Here is a 15,288-nt window from a genome sequence, read left to right as displayed (position 1 = left end):
GTGGGGGTGGGGGTGGCAGAATTACGTGTGCAAGGAGGGGGGGGCGTTAAAGCTCTGTGTGGGTAAGGAAGGGGACAGAACAGTGACCCCAAAGCTCGGCCTGGCTCCCCAACCTCCTTAAAAAAAGTGGGAAAAAGAAACAACACCTCCCCGATCTGCCAGGTTGCCCAAAAGCGCGTGGGAAAAAGGCCGCTCGCCCCCACCTCTTCCCCGCCCCCCCCCGGAATAAGCAAGCCTCAATGAAGCCAAGGCCGCTTTCTCTCCAAACTCTGGAAGGCAACAGAGGGACTATTGAGGGGAGGGGGGGGGCTTCAGCCAAGCACGCCAGAGTTCATTGCTCCCCCACGTCGCCCTCACGCTGCCTGCCTTCTGAATGTCCCTTCTTCCATCGCCCCCCAACCACCCAATTGGCTGCCTGCGGATGAAGACGGGGGGTGGGGGGAAAGGGAGAGGAGGAGGAGGAGGAGGCGATGATGGGTTGGTTTTTTTTTTTAAAGGGGGGGAAATCCGTTTGCATGGCAACCACCCAGCGGTTCTCAGCCCAAGAGAAAGGAAACTTTTGTGGGGGCTGTCAATCACGGGGGCCTCCCCACTTCTTCTCCATCTCCCCCCCCCACACCTGCGAAGCTCGCTGAATTTCAGGCGGGCGCGCCAGTCTTAAAGGCGCAGGGTCTCCTCCTCCTCCTCCCGGGTCCTCGGGGGGCGGGAGGGGAGAGGGGGCGACGGGGGTAGCGTATGGCGCAAAGCTTTTCAATTGTGCCACTTCCAAACCTCCCTCCTCCTCTCCCCGGGGGGGGGAATAGCGATTGGGGGTCCGGTGGGGGTTCATTTTCCTTTAGTTTAGAGGAAGTCCGCTCAGGCTGCAGGGAGGGCTGCAGCCCTGCATCCCGGGGGTCGCATTCACACGTCCCACCCGATGAATTCCCGGGTCCTGTGAATCTGACCAGAATCATTCCCCCCCCCAATCAAGCCAGGTGTTTGGAGCGACACGGAGCCGTTCTCACGTTCTTTTTTCCCCACCCCGTAACACAAGGAGAGAATACTGAAGGGAGGGAAGAGTTGAGGCTAGCAAAACAAGAGCGTATCGTTTATTCGTTCGGGGTTTTTTTTTTATGCCCTGTGGTTTATCATTTCGCCGGGAAAATTCATTTAGCGGAATGGTAGCTGTGAATTTCGCCCGGGGGTTTATTTAATCGGGGGAGGGGGGCGTGAGAAGGGTTATCTCGGAGAGGGTCGGGAGCGGAAAGGAGGATCAGAGAAAATTAGTAGTAGGAGCGGACAGGCTGGTGGGTCGCGGTTAGCAAACACATGGGGATGTGATCCAAGGCGAGAAGACGCGTGTTGCTCCTTTCCAGCGAGGCCGCTTACAGTTAGCACCTATCACCCCCCCCCGTCCCACGTGAGAGTTGGGCCTGGGAGTTTGAACAACTCTGAACGGTTACTAAGTAAACTGTTGTAACTTGACTACCTGTAGTTGCTTCCAATTTTTAATATTTTGTTTTATATATATAAAAACCGGACTCTTTCCAAGAGAAGGACCACTAAAATAACTTCAAAGGAACAGCCCTCTTTGGAATATGCTTCAGGCAAAGTTCAACCCCTTTGACAAAGGGCAGAGAGTCCTGGAGAAGAGGCTCCTGGCTGGAAGGGATGAATAATCAGAGATGGGAGCAAAATACTTGCAGCCAGAAAGGTAGCAGCCCAGGGATAGTCCTGGGTGAGAATTAGTCCCTGGATGTGGAAGTGGATTGAAAGTAGAGGATGAGTTATTGGAGGTTTAGTTTTTTAAAAAAAATATGGGAATAACAACAAGAGTATTGTGGGAAAGAAATATTTCTTTCTAGCCAAGTCAGAACTGAAGAAGCTTCTTGGACGAGAAGCGAAACGTCTTCAAGGAAAAACTAACGCCCAGTTGTCTTTTTGAAAAAGCACCTTTGGCATAATAAAGCTGGCCTTATTACTCTGACAAATTCATTCTTGGATCCTGAGACCAGCTTGGTCCACAGAAATCAAAAATATTGATTTATTGAGTTGACATTGTCTCAAACAAGGACCCATCAGCCATTCAAGTCCATTCAAAGAGGGAGGAAATTACCTTCCCATTTCAGAAAGAGAACTTCAAGGTCACCCACGGATTCATTTCTAGGCAAGGACACAACTTAAGTACCAATAAAGGAGCATATTTGTAGCTCAGGGCTGAAATGCAGACGTTTCATGACCCAGTTAGGTAATGTCATCAGTGCTGGTCCTAATGATGTGTGATCCCAGGGACTAGCATTGTTAATGTTACCTAGTTGGGCAATGAAACATCAGCAAGAAAACAACCAAGCTCAGAGAGAGTCAAGGACTTCTCACAATTTTAAGTGCTCCAGAAAGTATCTATCACCTGGAGAAAATGTCCTTCCTTCCTTCCTTCCTTCCTTCCTTCCTTCCTTCCTTCCTTCCTTCCTTCCTTCCTTCCTTCCTTCCTTCCTTCCTTCCTTCCTTCCTTCCTTCCTTCCTTTTCTTCTTCTTCTTCTTCTTCTTCTTCTTCTTCTTCTTCTTCTTCTTCTTCTTCTTCTTCTTCTTCTTCTTCTTCTTCTTCTTCTTCTTCTCCTCCTCCTCTTCCTTCCTTCCTTCCTTCCTTCCTTCCTTCCTTTCTTTCTTTCTTTCTTTCTTTCTTTCTTTCTTTCTTTCTTTCTTTCTTTCTTTCTTTCTTTCTTTCTTTCTTTCTCTTTCCAGAGAGGAAGAGCAGAGGCAGACATAACAGTTTGGTAAATAAAGGAAAAGCTACAGAATGGCAGGCCCAGGGGGATGAATTAGTTATTACTACATTTTCAGAGAAAGTGTGGTGGGGGCATTTTTGATCAGGGAAGAAATTAGTTTGCAAGGACACACAATAGAAGCTTAGCCTGTAAGGGATGTGAGAATGGGGAGGGGGGTGCCTCCACTCTTGACAACACTTCTTTCTGTAAATTCTCTCTCTCTCTCTCTTTCTCTCTCTCTCTCTCTCTCTCTGTGTGTGTAGTGCCTTGCTTTTTCAATTACAGCCATTCATTTCGCAGAAGGCTGGCGTGATGGGGAAACACAACCTCCTTCTTCGCACAGCCCAGCCAATATTAACTGTTGCATCCTTAAAAGAATAGCCAAGATCGGAGCCATTCCAGGAGCTGGATTCTTCTGTTCCTGACTGTTAATTAATCACCCGGAGAGGAGAGGGTGATGGTCGAAATGAAGGATGCATCTTGGCTTTCCTACCGCACAGGAACAAACTGGGTTCAGGCATTGAACAAAGCCAGGGTTTGTTTTGAGTGAGCTTTTTTCTTTTTCTTTTTTTTTCAAAGAAGCCAGGTTCAGAAACAATTTATCATTGCTCCCTGTTCTGGATGACAGGCATTTGCTGAATAAGTCATAGCCAGATAATGACGTGATTTGAGAGCATGGGGGAAAATTCACCCCAATTTCTCCTCACTTATCTACCCTACCTTTTCTCAAAGACCCCCCCCTCCGTGTTGCCTCCATCCTTAGTATCATGTGACCCACAGCAACCTTGGAAAGGAGCAATGGATTCCAAGTCATCTTGCAACATTTTTAAAGGGAGTGAATGTGATTGTATAGAGAAGGTGGATAGACTACGGGCTTCCCAGGCACTTTAGAGAGAGAAAAGACGGAAAAATTCTAGAATAGCCAGCACGGATGATGCTACCTAGCTGAGTGATCAGATGTCTGCAAGAAAACAACCAAGCTCAGAGAGCATCAAAGACCCCACAGTCCTCCGTTTCCTCACCACAAATTCCACACCCTTCTGGCACTGATGATGTTACCTAGTTGGGTAATAAAATGTCTGCAAGGAAACAAACAAGCTCAGAGAGCACCAAGGATTCCACAGTTGTTGTCTTTGTCATTCTCCTCCTCCTATCTACAAACCTCACCCTCTTCTTAGCATTGATGATGTTACCTAGTCTGGTAATGAAATGTCTGCGAGGAAACCACCAAGGATCCCACAGTCGTTGTCCTCCTCCTCCTCCTCCTCCTCAAACCCCATTCCTTTCTGGGACTGATGATGTTCCCTACTTGGGTCATGAAATGTCTGCAAGGAAACCACCCAGCTCAGAGAGCACCAAGGACCCCACAGTTCAACCCTGGGCTACAAATATTCTCTATTAATTCTAGAAGAATCTAGTGAACTGACTTTGCTTTGAAATCCAGGTAAGCTGGCCTTTTTCCTTTCTTAATAGTTGCATTTCCTACCCTGCATCTTCTGCTGTGTTCCTCCGAAGTACAAATAAAAAAAAAAAATACATGGCAAAAAACTTATAAACCAACAGAATCAATCAAGGTGGACACTCTTCAACCACAAAAATTTGGCCTAGCCAAGCTGCGTGTCCAATGAGCAAATGGGTTCAAGCGATATTTTCTTCCTGGTTTTGAAGCAAACATGGGTAAGATGCCCATTTTTTTTAATCCCCAATTTTTATCTGGGTGGAAAACAGGAAAACTCCTGGTGTTTTTCCCCACTATCACAGGATGTGTGCTGCGTTTATAGGTGCTTGTGTGGCTCCCCAGAATTTGAGTCCCGTGCCCTGTATTCCGGATCTAAGGTCATTTGTTTCCTTATGCAAATCAGGGCTTTCTCTGGGGCCCTCCAGGCAAAGGAATCTCCATATTCGCCCATTCTTTATCTGAGAAGCTGCAATCACCATAAAGGGGCAGTTTCCTTTCTGTTTTAGGTCTTCCTTGTACTGGAATTTATATAAAACAATTATTTAAGGAACTGGGGGCTTCCTCAATCCCAAGTCTTCTGCTACATGCTAAACCTGGAAGCCACCGGAGAAGGATAGCTGATACATTCAAACCAATCAACCAACTAAATAAAAATGAGTTCTGATGAACCTCAGCCATTAACAGCTATTCTTTTTGAGGAACATGGAGGAGGCTCTTGAGTCCAGTGCCTTTCATGTGGGCTGTTTATAAAGAATAACAGAGTTGGATGGGACCTTGTAGGTCATCTAGTCCAACCCCCCCATCCAAGCAAGAGTCCCTACACTATGTCTGACAGATGGCAGTCCAGTCTCTTCTTGAAAGCCTCCAGTGATGAAGCACCAACAACATCTGAAGGCCGTCTATTCCATTGGTTGATTGTGCTTTCTGCTTATTTCTTGGTTGAATCTCTCCTTCATTAATTTCCATCCATTGTTTCTCATCCTGCCTTTTGGTGCTTTGGAATATAGGTTGACCGCCTCTTCTTTGTGGCAGCCCCTCAAATATTGGAATACTACAATCATGTTTCCCCTGGTCCTTCTCTTCACTAGAGTAGCCATGCCCAGATCCTATAACCCTTCTTCATATGTTTTAGCCTCCAGTCCCCTAATCATCTTTGTTGCTTTTCTCTGCACTTTTTTTTAGCATCTTTTTTATAGTGTGGACAACATGTAGGCCTTCCTATTGCGTTCCATAAAATTGTTCATCCAGAAAGCTGCCTCCTGCTTAACATAGCTTTCCTCTACACAGTAACCAAGGGCTGAAATTTCAACTAGGTGAAGGAAGGAAACGCCAGAAGAAGCAACAGGGTGACACTATGAATGCAAAACCGGAACTGATTTCCTAGCCGTAAGAAGAAGATATCAGCAAGAAGGTACTAAAGCTTGTCAAGAAAACTTCATGGCCTTGTGCTTCTAGCTGTCATGAGCCAGGACTCTTGAAGAGCCACAAGACACAGTTGGGGTAGAGATTGTCCTCAAGCAAGCACAAGCAGAAGTGCCAATGCCTTCATGCAAAAACCTTAAAAATACAGTTTGCAGCTCCAACTGAGCCCATTTTAGCAAAGGGTTGATCTAAATAAGTGGGAGCAACATCCCTCCAGAATAATTTGAGAGCTCCAGTGGTAACTGAACCCTGTAATATAGTTGATTTTAACTATATTTACAATCAAAAGAATTCCAGGGGAGGTGCAGATGGCTGTCCACTTATCTCTGGATACTTAATCTTGCATAATGCTAATGGCACACACCATTTGCATGGGGAATTACTACCCTGATGGGTGCATGCATAGTTTTAACAGGTGTGAATTTAAATGAGCCATTAACATTTTATGCCCAGTGTTTTATATATATATATATATATATATATATATATATATTTGCATTCACCCTTTAAAAGAGCTAGGAGAGTCCCAGATTTTTCCCCTTCTTCTTTCTCTAATTAATTAATTGATCAATTCAGTCATTTTTTTTTTAAATTAAGTTGCCTGATGCTGGGATTCCTCAAGATTAGGAATTCAGATAAGGGGTTCCTTTTACTGTGCCTTTCCATTCAATATAGAATGCCAGGAAACGTTTTATTTTTTAAAAAAATCTAGCAATTGGGTTGAATAAGAAATGGATGTATTTAATGAAGACGGATGTTGAGAAATGGATGGTTTTTATTATTGAGGATGATGAGAAATGGGTAATAAATGTGTATGATGTTTTTGAGGAATTAAGATACAGGTGAGGACAGTTAAATAAATCTCTGCTCCTAAACAGAAAATTGCTGTGTTTTTTTTGCAGTTGCCAAGTTCATGGTCCAGATTTGTTTTTTTTTTAAAAAGCAGTCATTAAGTTAACTATAATTCTGTCCTATCCATTCATAAAACACACTTGAGCAGATATGTGATGAATAAGTTGGCCTAGTTAATTAATGAAGGTGGAACATATGGTGGTGTCTGGAAAGGGACACTGAGTAGCAAAATAGAATGCTGCAAGGATTGCAAGTATGAAAAATGATCCTGATTTTGAGCTTCTGGCTGGAATAACGGTGGGAAAAAATTAAATCTTCCTGGAAACCCGGATCAGATCTGCCTCTTTATTCTCCGTCCCTTTGCCGCTTGCAGGCATTCAGCCACTCGTAAGTCGACACAGTGACATGTCCCGACAAGACAGCTTGTTTGGTTTTATTGTCCAGGAACTTAGCTGCTCTGGGTCTCTGTTGCTCCTTATCTTTGCTGTTTGATTAAGCACTGTGAGAATTGTCACTCCTGATAAACTTCTTGCCATGAGATCCCTATTCTGGCCCATATAGTAATCCCCTTTTGCCACCTTCTGAGAAGCAAAGTCGATGGGGGGGGGGGAGCCAGATTCACTTAACAACCATGTCACTAACTTAACAACTTCAGAACAGTGGCTAAAAAGGTTGTAAAATGGGGCAAAATTCACTTACCAAAATCTTGCGTAGCAACAGAAATGTAGGGCTCAATTGTATTCGTAAGTTGAGGATTGCCTGTACATCCAGTGAATGCAGGTCCTTTCCACTGAATTTGTCCCTTCATTAAATAAGTAAATCTGAATTAGCCTTTGGGGCAAGATCCACTGAGGATGGCTAGGAGGGAAACCCTTTACTCTGGCTGCGAATTTCCTTAGGTGCAAATGTAAAAACGGAGAAGATTAAACTCTATGGTCAGCTGGAAAAGGGGTGTGCAGTCCCCTGACCAAAAACCCTTTTATTCAAAAGGATGCCCAGTCCACCTCCAGTTTAAAGGAACCCCCTTTAAGGGACAGGTCAAAGGTCATTTAAGCTACCCCCTCCTTCTTAATGCCTCCAATTCCTTCATCTTTCTTTTGCCCATGAAAGTCAAGGGCCCTGTTAACAGGGGGCTTTCTGGAGGCTTTGATTTATCTTACCACCATTTAACTTCTCTTTATCTAAGGGGGATGTAATTGTCCCCTGGAGGCTTCCTGCCGTGGACCAACTTAAGAAGGTCATATCTGAGCTTGAACTTGTTGACCAGCCAGTGTTCGCATTAAGCTTAAGTGCCCATCACATGCCCCACCATGAGATTCAGCCTTCTGCTCAGTGCCAAAGACCAGGAAGAAGCAAAATGTGTTTTAGCATAAAGATGAGCAAAAAAAGGGATGGGACAGAAGAGAGAGAGAGAAGGAGAGGAGAAAGTTCTTGGTAGGCAGTATTTTTATATTTGAGGGGCTGCCACAAAGAAGAGGGGGTCAATTTGTTTTCCGAAGCACCAGAATGCAAGACAAGAAACAATGGATGGAAACTAATCAAGGAGAGAAGCAACCTAGAACTAAGGAAAATTTCCTGCCAGTGAGAACAATTAATCAGTGGAACTACTTGCCCCCAGAAGTTGTGGGCTTTCCAACACTGGAAGTTTTTAATCTGAAATGGTACAGGGTCTCCTGCTTCAGCAGGGGGCTGGACTAGAAGACCTCCAAGGTCCCTTCCAGCTCTATTCTGATGGATTGATTTTACTGTGTTGGAAAGTGTCAGAAGTCAACTCCCGGAGCTAAAATGAAGCTAGTAGATCAGTAGTTTGTGCTTTTGGAAAGCTTTTATTTTGACCCCAGACTTAATCAAAACATATAGGACAAAGTTTAGTGTGAGACGATCATGGTGATATTACAAACCGTAAAGCTGGAGGAGACTTATAAAGCACCCAGAGTTATGGTGTAAGATGGGCAGCTTTTTATATGAAAAATGAAAAATAAAAGGGAGGAAGGAAGGAAGGAAGGAAGTTAAGGAAGGAAAGAAAGAAAAAGAAAGGAAGAAAAGAAGGAAGGAAAAAATAAGGAAATAAAGGAAGCAAAAGAAAAAGATAGAGAAAGGAAGGAAAGAACCGAAGGAAGGAAGGAAGGAAGGAAGGAAGGAAAAGAGAAAGGCAGAGAGGGAGGGAGGCAGGACAGATTGTGGAAGTCTATGGCACACTAACTAAGTAAAATACTTTCATTCATTGAGGACAGAAGCGTACTATGTCTGTTACATACACCTTTGGGAGATTATAAAAATAAAGTTAGTTATACATTTTTTGGGAAAGTCACTGCCCCAGGCCCAGAATGGCCTGGCCACCTCAACCACTGTTTAGAAGACACCAAGATCTGTGCATCTGCCTTTCTGGCTTTGAGAGACTTATTCTCACCTAAGAATTTTTCAACTCTCCTCAATCTTAGCCAGTAGAGTTCATGGCAAGAGACTGGGCAGCTGCAGCCCCAAAAAGCTCCAGACAGAACTGGGCTGAAGCAGAGCTGCTGCTGCATCCCTGTGCGAAAGAAGAGAGACATTCCCACTGACTCCAGACTTCCTATCTGGTCTGTGCTTTGGCCTTCCAGCAGCTTCAATTAATAGCTTCTCAAACACCTGCCAAACATAGGCAGAAGGTTTTCCCCCTGAGATGGAAAGTGACAACCTCCTCATTAAGCCGGCATTTAGCAGGCTAACTAGGGGAAATCCATCAACAGGGACTTCTTTGTAATCTGTTTAATCTTGTCCAGGCCAAGGAGCCTGGAAGCTGGGAAGGGGGGGGGTGTTGGGTGGGTGGGTGTCATTCTTCCTTGATGCCTCAAATTGCAGCTTCCAAACTGGGCTGGGTCAATTTGATGGGATGCTTTCTTCTGGTGGAAACAGGCTTCTGGGCAGGCGTGGAAACCTTTATTTATTTTTTTGGGTGTCCTGGAAGAGGATGGCCTGGCTTCGGCTTGACCCTTCTCTTCAAAAAGTCAGTGGACGCTTTTTTGAAGCTGAGGGAATCCTCTGAAGCTCTCATTTCTGGAAAGCAGGACTCTGTTTTTCCCCAAACCGTGGTCAAATACGGGTTCTCCTCTGACTTAGAGAGGTTGTCTGCTTTCCAGGTCCTGAAGAAGGGAGCTTGCATGTTCCATAACAATGGGATTCATGGCAATATGCACTCCTGGCCTCTGTTTTAAGAAGTCATTAATTCATTTAGCGAAGAAACAAAAGCTCTCTTTCCTCTCCAAAAGACCAGGGAATATTATGAATAGGATGGGCTGACTCCCTCCTTCCCCATTCTTAAAGACTAAATCCCTTGCCATGATTAATCAAAGATTGCTAGCAATCACCCTTTGTTACTCTTCCGCAGGCAGGCGCAAACCTCTGATTCTGCGGGATAGTTTCCTTTATTGATAATTAGAAGCAAGGTAGAATACAGTTGTATTCCTCTTGCTAATTAAAAGGCTTGACTTATTAGACTTTGAAAAAGATGGGGTGGGCAGGAGGGAGGGAGAGAGAGAGGGAGAAACAAACATTTGCAGATTAAATTTCTTGCCGGGCTCTATTGAGCTCAAACTGTACCTTTTAGCCAAAATGACAAATCTGGATTGTCAATGTGGGCTCGATAAGGGAGATAAAGGTCATACGTCTTAATGTCACAGAAGGTCTTATTAAAGGAACCTTAATTGCGTGAGGGGGTCTATGAAAACATTAATTAAATACTGTCGAGGATAATTAAGTCCAGTTACTGATGGTTTAATTAAAGTTGGTTTCCTGTTTTTAAAAGGGGGGGGGACCTAGAAGGTCCAGAATCTTTTCTCCAGGCAGAAGGATGGATAATCCCTTGGCAGGAAGGGTTGAACTCAGAAATGGTAACCTTGAATGGCTGTAGGAGAATGGAGGAAGTAACAATAGGGAATCCTCAGGGGGTCTGCCTCCACTCCAAGGGAAAATATTTAGGATTGTTTTCTTTTTACATCCTCAGATTAAAAGACTGAGCAACTGTAGCTCCTGCCAAAGTATCTGAAATACCTTTGAGGGCCTGTTACAAGAAGATACCATGGAATTCTGGAAAGGGTACTCCATGAAGCACTGATGATGTTACCTAATTGGGTAATGAAAGATCTGCAAAAAACCCACCAAGCTTGGAGAGCACCAAAGACCACACAGCTCTCCTCCTCCTCCTCCTCCTCCTCCTCCTCCTCCTCCTCCTCCTCCTCCTCCTCTTCCTCCTCTTCCTCCTCTTCCTCCTCCTCCTCCACCTCCTCCTCCCAACCGCTTAACATTTTCTTAACAACCATTTGCCACAACGGTGATGCGTTTGTGGCAAAAAAAGTCATAAAATCCGGTGTGACTCCCTTAGCCTCCCTCTTGCTTAGCCATGTAAATTCTGGTCCCAATTTCAGTTGTAAGTCAAGGACTCCCTGTACCCAGCCACTGTGAGAAGTAAATTGTGTTTCACTCCAAATGCCACGCTAGCATCTTTGTCTAAAATGTATTCCTTTGCTTAGAGGTGTTTTTCAATTGCTGAGAAAAATTTACACTCAGGTGAGTCTCAGGTAAGTTTTACAGATTCTGGTGCTAGGCCTCATCTGAAAATGATTTTAGGGTTCATGCATGGTCTCCTAAAACCACATTAGGCCTGCAATCACGTTAGCAGAATTACATTGACTTGAATTCTGCAAAATAAAGATGAATTTACAGTAGGTACCTGGGGATGGCATGCAGTCTTTCCCATCCATTTCTCCTCCACCACCCCCCTAAAAGGTCTGAGGAACAATGAATCACTCTGCTGAAAAGCCATAATGAACAATTGAAACTTGTCCTGTTATATCATTTTGTGACATTCAGACAAGAATCCAGACCGCAGGAAGAAAGAAAGAAAGAAAAGATGCAGCATTCCAGAATCAAGTCATTTAGGGGAGATTGCTTCATACAAAAGTTGACAATACGCTCATGAAAGCTATTGTTGATATTCTGTGTATTATAAATATCTGATCAGGACAGGCAGAGAGGCAGGAAAAAAAAACGAGTTAAGAAGAAGATCTGGACTCTCAGGTCAACTGTTAATAGATTGTTAAAAATGGGCCAATTCCGAGAAATGAAAACAAGCCAGCCCTTGTTTCCATGTTGCTGTTTTCCAAGCAGAAGTTGTTGGGCACAGAGTAATTCTCCAGGTGAAAATAGGACATAAAATACAGCCTTGGGTTGAGTCCTCAGATCCACCAATAATTCCCAACTCAAAAGAGAGGATAATTGGTGATCCTGCTCGGAGGCATCTAAAACTCATTGGCCCTTTTGCATTGCAAAGCGGGATGGCTAAAGTATATATTTTATGGATGTTCCTTTACCAGTACTGATCCCAGCACAGAGAATTGTGACTTTCAAAGACTTTCAAGAAAACCCCAGATATGAAACTTGCTTTAGCAGCCAGCAGAGATCTGAAATGTAAGCTTTTTCTGTGAAGGATCACAAATTCACAGAGACCAAGTGCCCACCTTCAGCCTCCAAAAGGTTGCCTACTTAAATCTCATCAACCCCTTAAATCTTCTGCTCTGAATCTCTTTAAACTCCAGGAGACAATTTCTCCCAACTCTTGAGAGAAAGAAAATCCCTGACATATAAGAATTGGGACAGTTTCTTTGTTATAAAATTTCTGAAGCTCACAGATATTTAGAATCCCTGATTTATCATTTGTCAGGCAGATAGATTAACTAAAGCCATTGGATTGCAAACAATTCTGTTACGGAAGAGACAGAAATTAGAGTTTTATTCGATCTTTAAATTTCATTTTTTGCTCAGATTCAAGACAACCTAGGAGATATCTGGATGTCTAGTTGAGCTTCAGAATGTGATGCTTTACATTTCTCTTGTAGGTTATTTTACACCCAATAAAACAGCAGCAATTTATTTATTTATTATATTCAGCTCCAATGTATTTTTTGAATGGAGAAAATATATTTTTCCCCCCGGAAAAAATATTTTTTATTCAAAGTGTAGAAAATAATAGATAGGTTCTGGAGTTTCCTACCACAGTTGTGAGAAAGAATCAGAGGAAAGGAAAAGGAGCAGATATAACCGGAGTTTGAGATAATCGGGTAACTTTATTAATTTTTCCAGGGCACCTTGCAAAATTTCTTGGGGCAACTTAATACTTTCTCTGTACCTGACAGACTCCAGGATGCATATCTGCAAGCCTTTTCCAATCTTCATTGGTATACAGTGTGGGGAGATGCGGGACAAACGGGAGACAAGAGTTAAGATATTCCTTTTCATCTTTGGAAAGAAAAAACACAACAACAACAACGGAGTCTCAAGGTTTTTATACAAGGGGGCTCTCCAAAGGCTTGCTATCATTTAGCCAATTAAGCCTGGAAGGAGGAGGGAGGGGGGGACATGCTGGTGTTGTGCAAAACCAAGGCTTCCCCTGTTGCCTTTGTGAGAGATGCTTCTTGGCAAATGCGCAAACCTGATTTGGCCAAGGGAGGCTTGTGAATGGTGAATGCGAGCACAATTGAGTGGTAACGCTACACCCTTTCTCTCTCTTCGCTTGGAACCTCTGAATTTGTGGGAAAGAGATATTCAATCCTGCAGCATTTGTGCATAATGACCAAAAAATGACAGATCTCCGCTTTACAGATATGAGACGCACACCTTGTCTGTATTTCCCCCCTTGAAAAGGCTGCCAGGGCCCACATCGCCGGAGAAGCAGGGGGACATTACATGGTTTCAAGGGCTGTTTAAGTTATTTTAAAGTCTTAAGTTACCCCCCCCCTTAATTGCAGAGCCCTAATTGCCTGCTTTTTGCAAAGCCACGATATGAATGCCATTCCCATTGTCCCAAGGTCCTGATAGAAACCTGGTTACAATTTAGCACTCGGCTGAGCTCCATTATCAAAAATCCACTTTCTTTCTGTCCCACAGAGGACAGCACAGGAGAAAAGGCTGCTATCTTGCATTTACTATCCCAAATGGCTCAGCTGAAACACATGTCTGCACACACACACACACACACACACACACACGGGGAGGGAGGAGGGTAGAGACAGACAACCATGCCAATGTCTTATAATGTTGACAGTGCTGCTGCATTCAGGACAGAGAAAACCAGGTCTCCCTTCTTCCTTGGGCAAAGAAATCACTTGAGAGATTTTTAACGTAGTCCTTCTTTCGTTCCTTTAGACAGAAAAGTTGAAAAAAGCAATCCAGAGGAAGTCCTTGACTTACGACTATTCCTTCAAAGTTACAAAGGCACTGAGAAAAGCAACTTACGACCGTTTTTCTCACTTACGACCATGGCAGTATCTCCACAGTCACTGGTGGTCAAAATCCAGCAACCTGGCAATTTGTTCACCTTTATGACGGTCGCCGTGTCCTGAGGACACGTGATCCTCTTTTGCAGCCTTCCAACAAGCAAAGCTAAGGGGGAGGTCAGATTCACTCTCAACAGTCATGTCATTAACTTAAGAACTGCAGGGATCATTTCACAACGATGACAAGAAAGGTCGTAAAATGGGGCAAAACTCATTGAAAAAATGTCTCACTTAGCAACAGAAACTTTGGGCTCAGTTGTGTTCCTGGTTTTGTTGGGCCGGCTTGTCAGAAGACACTGCCCCACGTCAGCCTGCAGAGGATTGATTTAGGCCAGTGTTTCTCAACCTTGACAATTTTAAGGCATGTGGACTTCAACTCCCAGAATTCCACAGCCAGCAATGCTGGCTGTGGAATTCTGGGAGTTGAAGTCCACATGCCTTAAAATTGTCAAGGTTGAGAAACACTGATTTAGGCTGATAATAATAAATATATAAATAGTAATGGTAAGGGATTTTTTTTCCCTCTGTCAAGGTAAAGCAAAAGACTATTTTCTGAATGAATGACACCCCAGATAGATCAGAGATCAAAAAAGCATATGACCTTCACAAACGTTAATTAAATTTGGAAAAGAGAAAGGGAGAAAGAGAGGGAGGGAAGGAGGAAAAAAAATGATAAACCAATTCTTTTCAAGAAGTTGAGATTACTGACAGTTCTTTCCTGAAACCCCCTCCCTCCCCCCCAAATCACAGGAATAAAACTATATATATATATTTTTTCAAGGTTCCTTTGAACATCTTCACCCTTGAAAATCACGTTGTGATTCTTCTCTGGAATAATGTATTTTTGTCCACAAAGCTTGGATCCAAGCAGAATGGAGCCTGTATTTTTTGTCTATGGGTTAAGGTGTGAAACACACTATCCCTTTTTCATTTATTGTTGGAATTTGTGGTGATTAAAGGAGACTTGCCTTCCTGGGGTAAGTCAAGAGAAAAGAAAGAAATGAATTCTACCAGGAAAAAGAAGAAAAGGACAATCAACAAGAAAGTGGATGGACCCACTGACAATGAAGATGAGGTCACCACTGGAAGACTTAAAAGATCTGGTTGGGGACAGATGACCATGGAGATCATCTATCTACCATCTACAGGTGGTTGGGGTCAGCTTATTCTCCCAAAGACCTGAAGGCAGGACAAGAAGCAAAGGATGGAGATGAATCAAGGAGAGAACCAGGTTGATGGTTCTTCTTGCTGCTACACACCTGAAATAAAACAACAGGAATTGGGGAATCTCCCCCCCCCAAAAAAAAGGATGGATGATTTATAGGGATTTAGGTCCAGATATTTTGCAAATGCAAAGTTATTTTGAATGCCCACATTCCTCAATAATATATATATATATGTTTTCTGAGGTTTTCGCGCAGGCTGGGGTTTTCAGATTCCTGCTTTGAGCAGCAATGTGTGGTCTTAGCTGTTTCTGCGAATGGGACTTCGTCGAAATGTC

Source organism: Crotalus tigris, unplaced genomic scaffold, assembly GCF_016545835.1.
Source record: "Crotalus tigris isolate CLP2741 ecotype Arizona unplaced genomic scaffold, ASM1654583v1 scf7180000018585.330925593:3314079, whole genome shotgun sequence".
Taxonomy (NCBI): Eukaryota; Metazoa; Chordata; class Lepidosauria; order Squamata; family Viperidae; genus Crotalus; species Crotalus tigris.
Note: the sequence above shows the minus strand (reverse complement) of the source record.